Source organism: Jaculus jaculus, chromosome 12 (assembly GCF_020740685.1).
Source record: "Jaculus jaculus isolate mJacJac1 chromosome 12, mJacJac1.mat.Y.cur, whole genome shotgun sequence".
Classification (NCBI taxonomy): Eukaryota; Metazoa; Chordata; class Mammalia; order Rodentia; family Dipodidae; genus Jaculus; species Jaculus jaculus.
Genome location: NC_059113.1, coordinates 63331932 through 63346064, shown reverse-complemented (window position 1 = coordinate 63346064; position 14133 = coordinate 63331932). Strand labels below are relative to the sequence as shown.

Below are 14133 nucleotides of genomic sequence, written 5' to 3'. Positions count from 1 at the left end.
TTCCTTATTGCTATAACTAAGACTTCCAGTACTCCATTAAATAAAATGAGGACAGTGGACACCCTTCTCTTATTCCTGAATTTAGTGGGAAGGTGTTGCAGTCCAGTTCGCATTGCTGGTAGAAATCACCCAATCAAGAGCAGCTTCTGTGAAAAAGAGATTTATTTTGGCTTACAGGCTCAAGGGGAAGCTCCACGATGGCAGGAGACAACAATGGCATGAGCAAAGGGTGGACATCACCCTCTGGCCAACATAAGGTGGACACAGCAACAGGAGGGTGTGCCAAACACTGGCATGGGGAAACTGGCTATAAAGCCCATAAGCCCGCGCCGAACAATACACTCCCTCCAGGAGGCATTAATTCCCAAATATCCATCAGCTGGGAACCTAGCATTCAGAACACTTAAGTTTATGGGAGACGCCTGTATCAAACCACCACAGAAGACTTCAACTTTTTTTCCCATTTAGTATTATGTTTGCTATATGTTTATCCGAAATAGCCTTTATGATGTTGAGATATGTTCCTTCTATTCCCAGTTTCTGTAGGACTTTTACCGTGAAGGGATGTTGGATTTTGTCAAATGCCTTTTCTGTAGCTATTGAGATGATCATGTGATTTTTTTTGGCTTTTTTTTAAAATTTTTATTAGCATTTTCCATGATTATAAAATATATCCCATGGTAATTCCCTCCCTCCTCACCCCCACACTTTCCCATTTGAAATTGCATTCTCCATCATATTACCTCCCCATCTCAACATTGTACTTACATATTTACAGTATCAACCTATTAAGTACCCTCCTCCCTTCCTTTCTCTTCCCTTTATGTCTCCTTTTTAACTTACTGGCCTCTGCTACCAAGTAATTTCCTTCTCACGCAGAAGCCCAATCATCTGTAGCTAGGATCCACATATGAGAGAGAACATGTGGCGCTTGGCTTTCTGGGCCTGGGTTACCTCACTTAGTATAATCCTTTCCAGGTCCATCCATTTTTCTGCAAATTTTATAACTTCATTTTTTTCACTGCTGAGTAGAACTCCATTGTATAAATGTGCCACATCTTCATTATCCACTCATCTGTTGAGGGACATCTAGGCTGGTTCCATTTCCTAGCTATTATAAATTGAGCAGCAATAAACATGGTTGAGCATGTACTTCTAAGGAAATGAGACTATTCCTTTGGATATATGCCTAGGAGTGCTATAGCTGGGTCATATGCTAGATCAATCTCTAGCTGTTTTAGGAACCTCCACACTGATTTCCACAATGGCTGGACCAGATTGCATTCCCACCAGCAGTGTAGAAGGGTTCCTTTTTTTCCACATCTCCGTCAACATTTATGATCATTTGTTTTCATGATGGTGGCCAATCTGACAGGAGTGAGATGGAATCTCAATGTAGTTTTAATCTGCATTTCCCTGATGACTAGTGACGTAGAACATTTTTTTAGATGCTTCTATGCCATTCGTATTTCTTCCTTCGAGAATGCTCTATTTAGCTCCATAGCCCATTTTTTGATTGGCTTGTTTGATTCCTCATTATTTAACTTTCTGAGTTCTTTGTTTATCCTAGATATTAATCCGGTATCAGATATATAGCTGGCAAAGATTTTTTCCCATTCTGTAGGTTGCCTCTTTGCTTTTTTCACTGTGTCCTTTGCAGTGCAAAATCTTTGTAATTTCATTAGGTCCCAGTGATTAATCTGTGGTTTTATTGCCTGAGCAATTGGGGTTGTATTCAGAAAGTCTTTGCCAAGACCAATATATTGAAGGGTTTCCCCTACTTTTTCCTCTAGCAGTTTCAGAGTTTCCGGTCTGATGTTAAGGTCTTTAATCCATTTGGACTTAATTCTTGTGCATGGCGAGAGAGAAGAATCTATTTTCATCCTTCTGCAGATATATATCCAGTTTTCAAAACACCATTTGCTGAAGAGGCTGTCTCTTCTCCAATGAGTATTTTTGGCATTTTTATCGAATATCAGGTGGCTATAGCTACTTGGACTTACATCTGGATCCTCTGTTCTGTTCCAATGATTTACATGTCTGTTTTTGTGCCAGTACCATGCTGTTTTTGTTACTATGGCTCTGTAGTTAAAATTAGGTATGGTGATACTACCAGCCTTATTTTTGTTGGTCAGTATTATTTTAGATATTCGAGGTTTTTAGTGATTCCACATAAATTTTTGGATTGTTTTTTCTATATCCATGAAGAAAGCCTTTGGAATTTTGATAGGGATTGCATTAAATGTGTCGATTGCTTTAGGTAAGATTGCCATTTTCACAATATTGATACTTCCAATCCAGGAACAAGGGATGTTTTTCCACTTTCTAGTGTCTTCTGCAATTTCTCGCATGAGTGTTTTCAAGTTCTCATTGTAGGGATTCTTTACTTCCTTGGTTAGGTTTATTCCATTGTACTTTATTTTATTTTGATGCAATTGTGAATGGGAGTGATTCTCTGATTTCATCCTCTGTGTGTTTGTTGTTAGCATATATGAAGGCTACTGATTTCTGTGTATTTATTTTGTATCCTGCTACCTTGGTGTAGGTTTTGATCAGCTCTAACAGTTTGCTAGTAGAGTCTTTAGGGTCCTTTATGTATAGAATCATGTCATCTGCAAATAATGATAACTTGATCTCTTCCAATTTGTATCCCTTTTATTTGTGTCTCTTGCCTTATTGCTATGGCTAAGACTTTCAAAACTATATTAAATAAAAGTGGGGACAGTGGACACCCTTGTCTTGTTCCTGATTTTAGTGGAAAAGCTTCCAGTTTTTCCCCATTTAGTAATATGTTGGCTGTAGGCTTGTCATAAATAGCCTTTATTATATTGAGATATGTTCCTTCTATTCCCAGTCTCTGTAGGACTTTTATCATGAAGGGATGTTGGATCTTGTCAAATGCTTTCTCTGCGTCTAATGAGATGATCATGTGATTTTTGTCCTTCAACCCATTTATGTAATGTATTACATTCATAGATTTGCGTATGTTGAACCATCCCTGTATCTCTGGGATAAAGCCTACTTGGTCAGGATGAATGATCTTTTTGATATACTCTTGTATTTTGTTTGCCAACATTTTGTTGAGAATTTTTGCATCTATGTTCATGAGGGAGATTGGTCTGTAATTTTCTCTTTTTGTTCTATCTTTACCTGGTTTTGTTATCAGGGTGATGCTGGCCTCATAGAAGGAGTTTGGTAGAATTTCTTCCTTTTCTATTTCCTGGAAAAGCTTAAGAAGCAATTGTGTTAGCTCTTCCTTAAAGGTCTGGTAAAATTCAGCAGTGAATGCATCTGGGCCTGGGCTTTTTTTAGTTGGGAGATTATTGATAACTGTTCGGATCTCCATATTTGTTATAGGAGTATTTCATTAATTAATCTCATTTTGATTTAATTTATTATGTAGGTCATATAGATCAAGGAAATCATCCATTTCTTTCAGATTTTCATACTTTGTGGAGTATATGCTTTTATAGTATGTCCCTATGATTTTTTGAAATTCTCTGGAATCTGTTGTGATGGTACCTTGTTCATCTCTGATTTTATTAATTTGTGTCTCTTCTCTCTTTCTTTTGGTCAGATTTGCTAAGGGTTTATCAATCTTGTTTATCCTTTCAAAGAACCAACTCTTTGTTTCATTAGTTCTTTGGATTGTTCTTTTTGTTTCTATTTCAATAATTTCTGCCCTAATCTTTATTATTTCTTCCCGTCTACTGATTTTTGGTTTGCCTTGTTCTTCTTTTTCCAAAGCTTTAAGGCGAAGCATTAGGTCGTTTACCTGCGACCTTTCTAATTTCTTAACATAGGCACTCAAGGCTATAAATTTACCTGTTAGAACTGCCTTCATTGTGTCCCAGAGATCTTGGTATGTTGTGTTCTCATTATCATTTCACTCTATAAATTTTTTGATTTCCTTCTTCATTTCTTCATTGACCCATTCATCATTTAGTAGTGTATTGTTATGTTTCCATGATTTTGTGTATGCTCTATAGCCTTTCTTGCTACTGATTTGTAGTTTAATTCCATTGTGGTCAGATAGAATGCAAGGAATTATTTCAATTTTCCTGAATTTTTTAAGATTTGCTTTGTGTCCTAATATAAGGTCTGTTTTAGAGAATGTTCCAGGTGCTGCTGAAAAGAATGTATATTCTCCAGCATTTGGATGAAATGTCCTGTCTATATCTGTTAGGTCCATTCCTTCTATGACCTCATTTAGTCCAGATGCCTCTCTGTTTATTTTTTCTTGGGATGACTTGTCAATTGATGAGAGTGGGGTGTTAAAGTCACCCACCACCACTGTGTTTGGTGTAATCTGTGACCTTAGTTCTAATAGTGTTTTTTTGATGAATTTGGGAGCCCCATGTTAGGTGCATATATGTTTAGGATTGTAATGTCCTCCTGTTGGAGTGTGCCCTTAATCAATATAAAGTGACCTTCCTTATCTTTCTTGACTAACGTTGGACTGTAGTTTACCTTGTCAGATATTAGGATAGCCACCCCTGCTTCTTTTCTAGGCCCATTTGCTTGAAACACTGTCTTCCAACCTTCTGCCCTAAGATAATGTCTATCCTTTGTAGAAAGGTGAGTTTCTTGGAGACAACAAATTGTAGGATCCTGCTTTTTAACCCAGTCTGCAAACCTATGTCTTTTCATTGTGTCATTGAGGCCGTTGATATTAAGATATATTATTGAAAGGTGTGCATTTATGTTTTCCTTTTTTTTTTTTTTTTTTGTGGTTCTGGTTCTACCTGTGCTCTCTTGTGTTAACTAGTATTTAAGTATTGCTTGTTTTTTCAGGTTCCTTATATGTGTGCTTTTCCTCTTCTTTAGCATGGAGGATTCTATCAAGTATTTTCTGTAGAGCTGGTTTTGTCTTCAAATACTCCTTTAACCTGCTTTTGTCATGGAATGTCCTTATTTGTCCGTCTATTTGAATGGATAGCTTTGCAGGATAAAGGAATCTTGGTTGACAGTTGTTGTTTTTCAGAACTTGGAATATATCACTTAAAGCCCTTCTGGCTTTATAATTTGTGTTGAATAATCTGCTGTAATCCTGATGGGCTTGCCTTTGTAGGTAACTTGATTTTTCTCTCTAACTGCTTTCAATATTTTTTCTTTGGTTTGTGTGTTTGGAAGTTTGATTATAATATGGCGAGGAGAGGTTCTTTCTGGGTTTTGTCTGGCTGGGGTTCTAAAGGATTCCTGTACCTGCATTGGCACCTCTTTTCCAATTTGGGGGAAATTTTTCTTCTGTGATTTTGTTAACGATGCCTACTGTGCCTTTGGAGTGGAATTCTTCTCCTTCTACTATGCCCTGAATTCTTATATTGGATCTTTTCATAGTGTCCCGAATATCTTGAAATTCCCACTCAAACTTTTCTATAAGTTTTTCTTTCTCTTTGTTGGACTGTATTTGATCTGCCACCTGGTCTTCTAGCTTAGATAGTTTGTCCTCTCCTTCATCCATTCGACTGGTGAGATTTTCTACAGAGTTTTTTATTTCATTATCTGTGTTCTTCATTGCTAGTATTTCTGACTGGTTTTTCTTTATTATTTCTATTTCCTTATTTATGTCTTGTATTGCCTTCTTTATTTCATGAAATTGGTGTCCTGCATCTTCTTTGATTCCTTTGATTTCCTCTTTGAGTTCCTCTTGGACTCCTTTGATCTGTTCTCTTACTTCTTTGAACATATTTACAATCATTCTTTTCAAATCTTTCTCAGGCATTTCCTCTAACTCGTTCTCACTGGAGGTCATTTCTGATGCATTAATACTTTTAGGTGGATTTATATTGTCTTCCTCTTTAGTGTTTCTTGTGTTATAATGTATATATTTTTCATCTTGGATTAAGTTAATGCTTGGATTTTCTAGGTAGCTGTGTATTCTTAGCAGTATCAATTGATTTGATGTTATATATTTTCAGGGTAGGAGCTTTAAGTGTTAGGTGTGGCTCTGAAGGCTCTCAGAGTAACTACAAAGATGTTCGTAGGGGTTGAATTTCCCTGCTATGGGAGTATTCAATTATGCTTAATGGAATAAAATACAGGTAGATTCTAAAAGTTAACTAAACAGTGTACCCATTCAATCAAAAACAGCCCCAAGTATGTATGCCAGAGTAGTTATTATAACAACCAGATCCTCTATCAACATAGAGGTTAAGATTTCTGGTCTGTTGAGGGATCTAAGTCAGCTTGTGACCAAGTGAGACCCTTCCCTGGTGCAATCCCTGTTATCTTGGATGATTTTGGTCTCAGTCAAGTTCCTGCCTGGTTGTCAGGTTGCTGTTCTGATTTCTGGAGCTGGACACTGGCTTTTTCTGCGGGGCAAACCGAGCCTGGCAACTGTGGCTCTGCAGATCAGCACCCCTGCTGCTGGAACTGCTGCTGCTAAAGCTGCCTCTGCTGGGTCTGTTGCCGCTGCTGATGAATCTGCTGCTGCTGTAGCTGCCAGTTCTGGAGCCACCGCTGCTGCTAAAGCTGCTGCTGCTGGTTCCACTGCTGCTGCTGCCACTGAGGCTGTTGTTGCTGGATCTGCCGCTGCTGCCTCTGAAGCTGCTCTGCTGGGTCTGCTGCTGCTGCCGCTACTGGATCTGTTGCTGCTGGAGCCGCTGTTACCAGTGCTGGAGCCACTGATGTTGCTGCCATACTCTGCTCCTGCTTGGGTTCCCCTGTCGGCTCAAGTTGGTGTTGCCAGGTCCCGGGATGGTGCTATGTTCGCTGAAGCTGGGCTCAGGCAATGGGGCAGGGGAGGGAGCCGCAGCTGCTCTGGTTCTCTCGCTGTTCCACGTGTTCTTCTACCTTGTGTTCTGCTCCTCTGTTGCTCACTGCCACTCTCCCTTCATGTTTCTTGAGCTGTGGAGAGCTCCCGCTGATGGGAAGCTCCCCGCACCTGACTTTTCCTGCAGCTGGGGCCGAGCCTGGCAACTTTCTGGTGCGCCACCACCACTGCAGTTGTGGAGCTACCGGGGCTGCTTTTGCCGGCCTGTGCAGTCTCTAGCTGCTCTGGATCTCTTCTACTTCTCCACTGCTGCTTCAGTTTCCTATACCCCTCACTTTTTAATGAAAGTGTGTATTTTGCTGAGTTTTTTTGGACTTTTTCCCCTTCTAGGCTGCATTGTTGAGGTACCTATGCCGCCATCTTAACTGGAACTCAGATCATGTGATTTTTATTCTTCAGTCTATTTATTTATGTATTATTTTATCAATCTCTCTGTGTTAAGCCATCCTTGTACCTCTGGGACATAGCCTAGGTCTTGGTGAATAATCTTTCTGATATCTTCTTGTATTCTGTTTGCCAATATTTTGTTGAGAATTTTGCATCTATGTTCATGAGAGAGATTGGTCTGTAATTTTCTTTTCATGTTTTGTCATTGTCTGGTTTTGGTATCAGGGTGATGCTGACTGTGTAGAAAGAGTTCTCTAGAATTCATTTTTTGTTTTTTAAACATTTTTAAAGTTTATTAATGTATATGAGAATGAGGGAGGGAGGGAGAGAGGGAGGACAAGGAAGAATGAGAATGAGAATAGGAGTGCCAGGTTCCCCATCCACTGCAAACAAACGCCAGATGCAGTGCATCACCATGTGCATCTGGCTTATGTTGGTTCTGGGTAGTTGAACCCGAGTCCTTAGATTTTGCAGGCAAGCACCTTAACCACTAAGCAATCTCTCCAGCTCCCTTTTCTATTTTATTGAAAAGTTTGAGTAGTAGTGGTGTTAATTCTTCCATGAATGTCTGGTAAAGTTCACCAGTGAATCCATCTGGGCCTGGTCATTTTTTATTTAGGAGACTCTTTATAGGTATATTTAAATGGTTTATCTTATCTTGATTTAATTTAGGTGGTCATATGAATCCAGGAAATCATCCATTTCTTTCAGATTTTCAAATTTAGCAGCATATATATCATTAAATTATGTTAAATGATTTTCTGAATTTCTTTGGTATCTCTTCTAATGGTACCTTTTCATCTCTAATTTTTTTAATTTTTGTCTATTCTCTGTTTTTTTCTGGTCAGATTTGCTAAAAGTTTATCAATCTTATTTACCCTTTCAAACAACCGACTCTTTGTTTCATTGATTCTTTGGAATTTTTTTTGTTTCTATTTCATTAATTTCTGCCCTCTTTATTATTTCTTCCCATCTACTGATTTTTAATTTGCCTTGTTCTTTTTCCAAATTCTTAATGTGAAGCAGTAAATTGCTTCCTTGTGAATTCTCTAATTTCTTTTTTGCAAGTAGAGAAAGAGAAAGAGAAAGAGAAAGAGAAAGAGAAGAGGGAAACAGAGAGAATAGGCATGCCAGGGCCTCTAGCTACTGCAAATGACCTCCAAACACATGTGCCGCTTGTGCATCTGGCTTATGTGGGTCCTGGGGAATCAAACCTAGGTCCTCTGGCTTTGCAGGCAAATGCCTTAACCACTAAGCCATTTCTTCAGCCCTCTCTCTAATTTCTTTTTTTTTATTAAATATTTTATTTTTATTTATTTATTTGAGAGAGAGAGAAACATACAGAAATAGGCAGGTAGACAGAGAGAATGGGCGCGCCAGGGCTTCCAGCCACTGCAAACGAACTCCAGATGCCTGTGCCCCCTTGTGCATCTGGTTAACGTGGGTCTTGGGGAGTCGAGCCTTGAACCGGGGTTCTTAGGCTTCACAGGCAAGTGCTTAACTGCTAAGCCATCTCTCCAGCCCCCCTCTAATTTCTTAATCTAGGCACTTAAAGCTATAAATTTCCCTCTTAGGACTAACGTCATTGTGTCCCAAAGGTTTTAGTATATTATATTCTCATCATTTGATTCTATGAATTTATTGCTTTCCTTTTTTATTTCTTGAATGACCCATTCATCATTCAATAGTGCACTGTTTAGTCACCATGTGTTTCTATATACTCTGTAGTTTTTCTTGTTGCTGATTTGTAGTTTAATCCCATTGTGGTCAGATAGAGTACAAGGGATTATTTCCTGAATTTGCTAAGATTTGCTTTGTGTCCTAATATATGGTCTATTTTGGAGAATGTTCCATGTGCTACTGAGAATAATGTATATTCTGCAGCATTTGGATGGAATATTTTGTAGATATGTTAGGTCCATTTGTTCCATGACATTATTTAATCCAGATGTCTCTGGTTTATTTTTTGCCAGGATGACCTATGACCTATTCATTGGTGAGAGTGGGGTGTTGAAGTCACCCAGTACAATTGTGTTTGGTGTTATCTGCGACCTTAAGTCTAATAGTGTTTGATTAAAATTGGGGGCCCCCTTGTTAGTTGAATAAACATTTAGGATTGTAACATCCTCCTGTTGGAGTTCCTTTAATCAGTATGAAGTGACCTTCTTTATCTTTCCTCACTAATGCCATCATGTAGTTTCCTATTGAATCTGTAAACTAAAACAAATGCTTTCCTTTCACAAGTGGCTCTTTGTTGGGTGTTTTTTGTCTGCAACATGAAGCTGACTGCAACAGTTAAAATTGGTATTGAGAAGTGGTGTCATTGCTGCTAGAAACTGCACTGTGGGGCTTTTGGTCTTTTGGAACTGATTTGTGGGAATGATGTGGATGGATTTGAAATCTTGGCCTAAAAGAGGCCTTGCAATGCTATAAGTACAGCTTGATGGACTATTCTGGTCAGAGATGAAAGACCTAAATGCCGTAAGAACTATGGACTCTGAGGTTTGCCTTTTGAGGGTGAAAAGGAGCTTTGTAAGGACTGGGCTAGATGCAGTTTGTGTAAGAGACTTGCTGTTATGCCTTTGTTCTGTGAACTTGTTCAGGGTTGCTTTTCATAGGAATGGACTCGTGTGCAGAGGGATATGGAACAGAAAGAAATGAAAGGCATGAAAATTACTGACATGAAGTAGCTATTGGAGCAAAATTCCTCAGGATGAGATAAGCAAGGAAATAAGGAGGATGGCAGTAGAAGCTACCTTCACCCTCCTCATGGTTCATTGCAGGTTTAACTGTAACTGTCATGTACATCCCAACATAATTTCCAGTTGCCAAACTATTACATGTTTGTAAATCTTTTGTGACCTGCTCACTCATCGGTCACATATGCACTACTGTAACCCATGTTTGCTTATATTATAAAATCCCTAACAAACTTGAGTACGGTGCTGATGCCATTATGGAGAGATCTGGGTGTCAGTTCACTGGCATAAATAAACTTCCTCTTCTTCATCTGACTTGGCCGCTAGTCTCTTGACTCCCAGAAATTCCCATAGCACTTCTAAGGGACCCGATGAGATCTTTTCCACCATACCCCCTGTAGCAGACAGCTTCAGGTTTACTGAGCCGGACTTCCAGACCAGGCACAGTTCTGGAGGAAGGGATTTATTGAAGTTTACAGATCCCGGGGAAGTTCCATAATGGCAGCAGAGAAGCTGGCCCTGCTTTCACAGGTCCAAGCAGAGACAGAGAAGCCCAAAGCAAAAAAGCCAAAATCTTCTCAGCCCACTTGCAGTCTCTGGAACAGAGAAGTGCACACCTCCAAAAGGTTATCAGGGTCTCCTTTCAGTTGGCCAAAGTTGGCATGATTCCTGGAGCTGTTACCAAATGAAGTGAGATAAGACACCAGCGTGGACATCTAGACCAGGAAAAGCCACAGGGTAGACAGACAGGAGCCGGCATGTGCTGATCCCTCACAGGAGATTATATTCAAAGCTTCAACAGGATTCTAAGGTGACACTAGACTCTCATTTGGTAGGAAGGGGACCACAGAAAAACCTCGAAGGGTTTCCAAGATAAGACCAGCCCCATTTAGATAGAGCAGGAATTTGGTGGGAATAATTAGAGAACAAGTTTTTTTTAATGCATTCTTTTTTAAATAATATTTTTATTTATTAGAGAGAGAGAGAGAGAATGGCACGTCAGGCCCTAGCCACTGCAAATGAACTCCAGATGCTTGTCCCACCTTGTGCATCTGACCTACGTGGGACCTGGGGAATTGAACCTGGGTCCTTTGGCTTTGTAGGCAAGCACCTTAACTGCTGAGCCACCCCACTAACCCAAAAACAAGTGTTTTAAACTCTGAATGATTATGTGTGAATGTGAGATTGAAAGTGATGGTTCCATAGCTGTTCAGCCACGGAATCTGAGTGGGTCCTAACCTGCAGTTCCACTGAGGTTGCAGTTCCACTGAGGTTGCTCCTCCTAAATAGACACTCATCTCCTGTATCAGGAGGTGACGTAGTGTGGAGTTTATATGTGTAGCCCTAAGGTAAAGCCTCTTAAGTTGCTGCAAGGTGGCCAGCCAAGCAGACACCTGAATGAAAGAGACTACAGCTCTCCACCCTTTCCTTTGCATGCACTACATACATCCTAGGTACATATAAAATTTTGAATGGGTTCCTCCCAGTCCAAGTGTCAAACCCAGATTGTCCTCCAGATGATGCTGACAACTTTAGGCTATATAGGAGATTATGGCATCAAGATAAAACTCTCTAAGCTGAGGACCTTAAGTGAAATTGAATGGCCTTCTTTTAATGTGGACTGGCCATTAAGAGGCACACTGGACCTGCCCACCATTAGAAGAGTAAGAAAAATCTGTGTAAACAACCCAGGGAATCTTGACTAGTTTCCCTACATAGATTCCTCATATGGCTTAGCCCATGGCCCTCCAGACTGACTTAGACATAATGTTCTTCAGAGACCTACAGCTTCTGCTATCTTGACATCTCCCTGTACTTCACCTGAAAAACACCAAGGCCTCCCATTCACTAGGATCATGAACATGACTGTGAGCCCCCTTCATACCTGCCCTTAGTGACTCCATCGATTAGGCCTGGAAATCTAGCCCCATCTGCTGAACTAGTACAACCAGAAGTCTGCACAGCTAATAAGGCTCCCCATCCCAACCTCTATTCATCTTTACCTGGACTGCCGGCACCTACTAATGAAAATGAGTCCCTCCTTTTGAATGCTCCACCTCCAACTGAGAAATGGGGATGTCCCCCTAACTCAGGCCACCTCATTACTGGTGACTTCCCAGTGCCTCTCTGTCCACTTTGACAGGCTCCTGGGACATCCTTCCTCTGCAGAGATGAAATTACCCTAGTTGGCCCTCCCAGCATGATATATCAACCCTTTACTATCACTGATGTCTGGAATTGGTGACAACACACCCCGCCCTATTCAGAGAAGCCTTAAGGCATGGTACACCTGCTGAGCTCCATGATGCAGACCCACCAACCCACCTGGGATTACTTCTGTTAGCTTCTTGGCACCCTTTTTGACTCAGAAGAAAGGCTGTACATCCTCCAAACAGCCAGGACATGGCTTACAACCCATGCAACTCAAGGCTCTCTAAATCAAAGTGGTATACATATATTGCCTTTTAAGATGAGTGACCCATTTGGAATCCCAACATACAAAAACGGACAGTCCTTGACTGAATGTGACAGTCCTAGAAAGGGCATGAGCAAGAGCCCATGGGGCTACTACCTTAACTCAAGTGGGTGAGGTCATCCAAGGGTGGAAAGAGACCTCCAGGCAGTTTTATGAGGGATTTTGTGATATCTATCTGTGTTACACACCCTTCCACCCAAAGGCTCCAGAGAATTGATCAATTGTCAACACTGTCTTCATCCAGCAGTCGACTTATGATGTGTGCAGAACACTCCATCAATTGGAGGTATTTACTAGGATGCACATAATCAAGTTATTTGACATTGCCTCCAAGGTGGTAGTCAATTGGGAGATAAGGGGGGAAAAAAGACCAGAATCTTGGTGGTGGACCTTTGAGAGACAGGGATGCCAGAGAAGCCTAGACCCAATCATGGGGGAAGAAAGCACCCAGATCCCTAAATAAAGATCAATGTGCTTATTACAATAAGAAGGGTCATTGGAAAAATGAATTCCTCAAGCAAGAGGATGGAACAAAGGGGCATGAAAGAGGGCACTGAAGACAACAAGCACCCAAGCTTGTGACAATCACTGTTTCCAAACAAATGCGGCAGCCCTCCATCAATAACTTTGCTTGGAGTTTTGAATTAGACTGAAAGTGTTGCAGTCAGGTTCTCATTGCTGGCAGAAATCACCCAACCAAAAGCAGCTTGTGGGAAAAGGGTTTATTTTGGCTTACAGAATTGAAGGGTAGCTGCATGATGACAGGGGAAAATGATGGCATGAACAGAGAAGGTCACATCACCTGGCCCACATAATGTGGATAATAGCAACAGGGGAATATGCTAAATACTGGCAAGGGGAAACTGGCTGTTATACCCATAAGCCCGCCCTAACAATACACTGCCTCCAGGAGGTGTTAATTCCCAAATCTCCATCAGCTGGGAACCTAGCATTCAGAACACCTAAGTTTATGGAGGACACCTAAATCAAACACCACATTCCACCCCTGGTCCCTATAAAGTGATATTAATCCATGATGTAAATTGCAATGTATTAAGTCCAACTTTCAAAGTCCCCATAGTTTTTATCAATCCTAATGATGTTCAAATATTCCCATAGTCCAAGATCTTTTAACTGAGCCATAATACCAAAAAATCCCCCACAAAAAACATAATGGCACAGAATAAACACACTGCAAATGATGGCATTGGACATAGGAAAGAAATATTCAACCAATACAAGATTTAAAACAACCAGGGCAAATACCAAACTCTATTGCTCCAAGTCCAACAACTCTAGCCAGTGACAAGTCTCCAAGTTTGATACGTCTAACCAGCAACAAGTCTCTGGAGTTCCAATTCTGCCCCTCCAGCTAGGCTACTCACAGTCCTGGTAAACTTCATCAAGGGCCAACAGCTCTCCTTAGCAACCATTTCATGGTCCCAGCATCTCCTGACTGGGTCTCCATTGCAACCCACAGTCCATCCTCACAGCTTCATTGGGTCTCCATGCAGGCATCCAGCAAACCTGCTACACAATGCCCATGGCAATTTCCATAACACAAGAATGTGTTGCAAATTCAATGACCCTCTCTTTCCTGCATTTCTTATAGTCCATAATACCAGGTGGAGTGCCAATTTGTTGATCAGGGGGAATAAAGCAGACTTTGAAGAACAGGACACTCCTTCAGCATTCAGGCCCTTTCAAAAGACTCCATTCTTTCTGCTGTCTCAGTGAAAGTCAGCTGGCCCAATTTCAATTTCTCATACTGTTGTGGCTGAATGGGCAGAAGTTTT

The 14133-nt window shown here is 40.7% G+C and overlaps 1 protein-coding gene across 3 annotated transcripts in view; it reads left to right on the top strand.

Moving 5' to 3' along the window:
- Kif27 (kinesin family member 27) overlaps positions 1-14133 on the top strand; it is a 211992-nt gene that overhangs the window by 90370 nt on the left and 107489 nt on the right. The gene's annotated exons all lie outside the window — the stretch shown is intronic.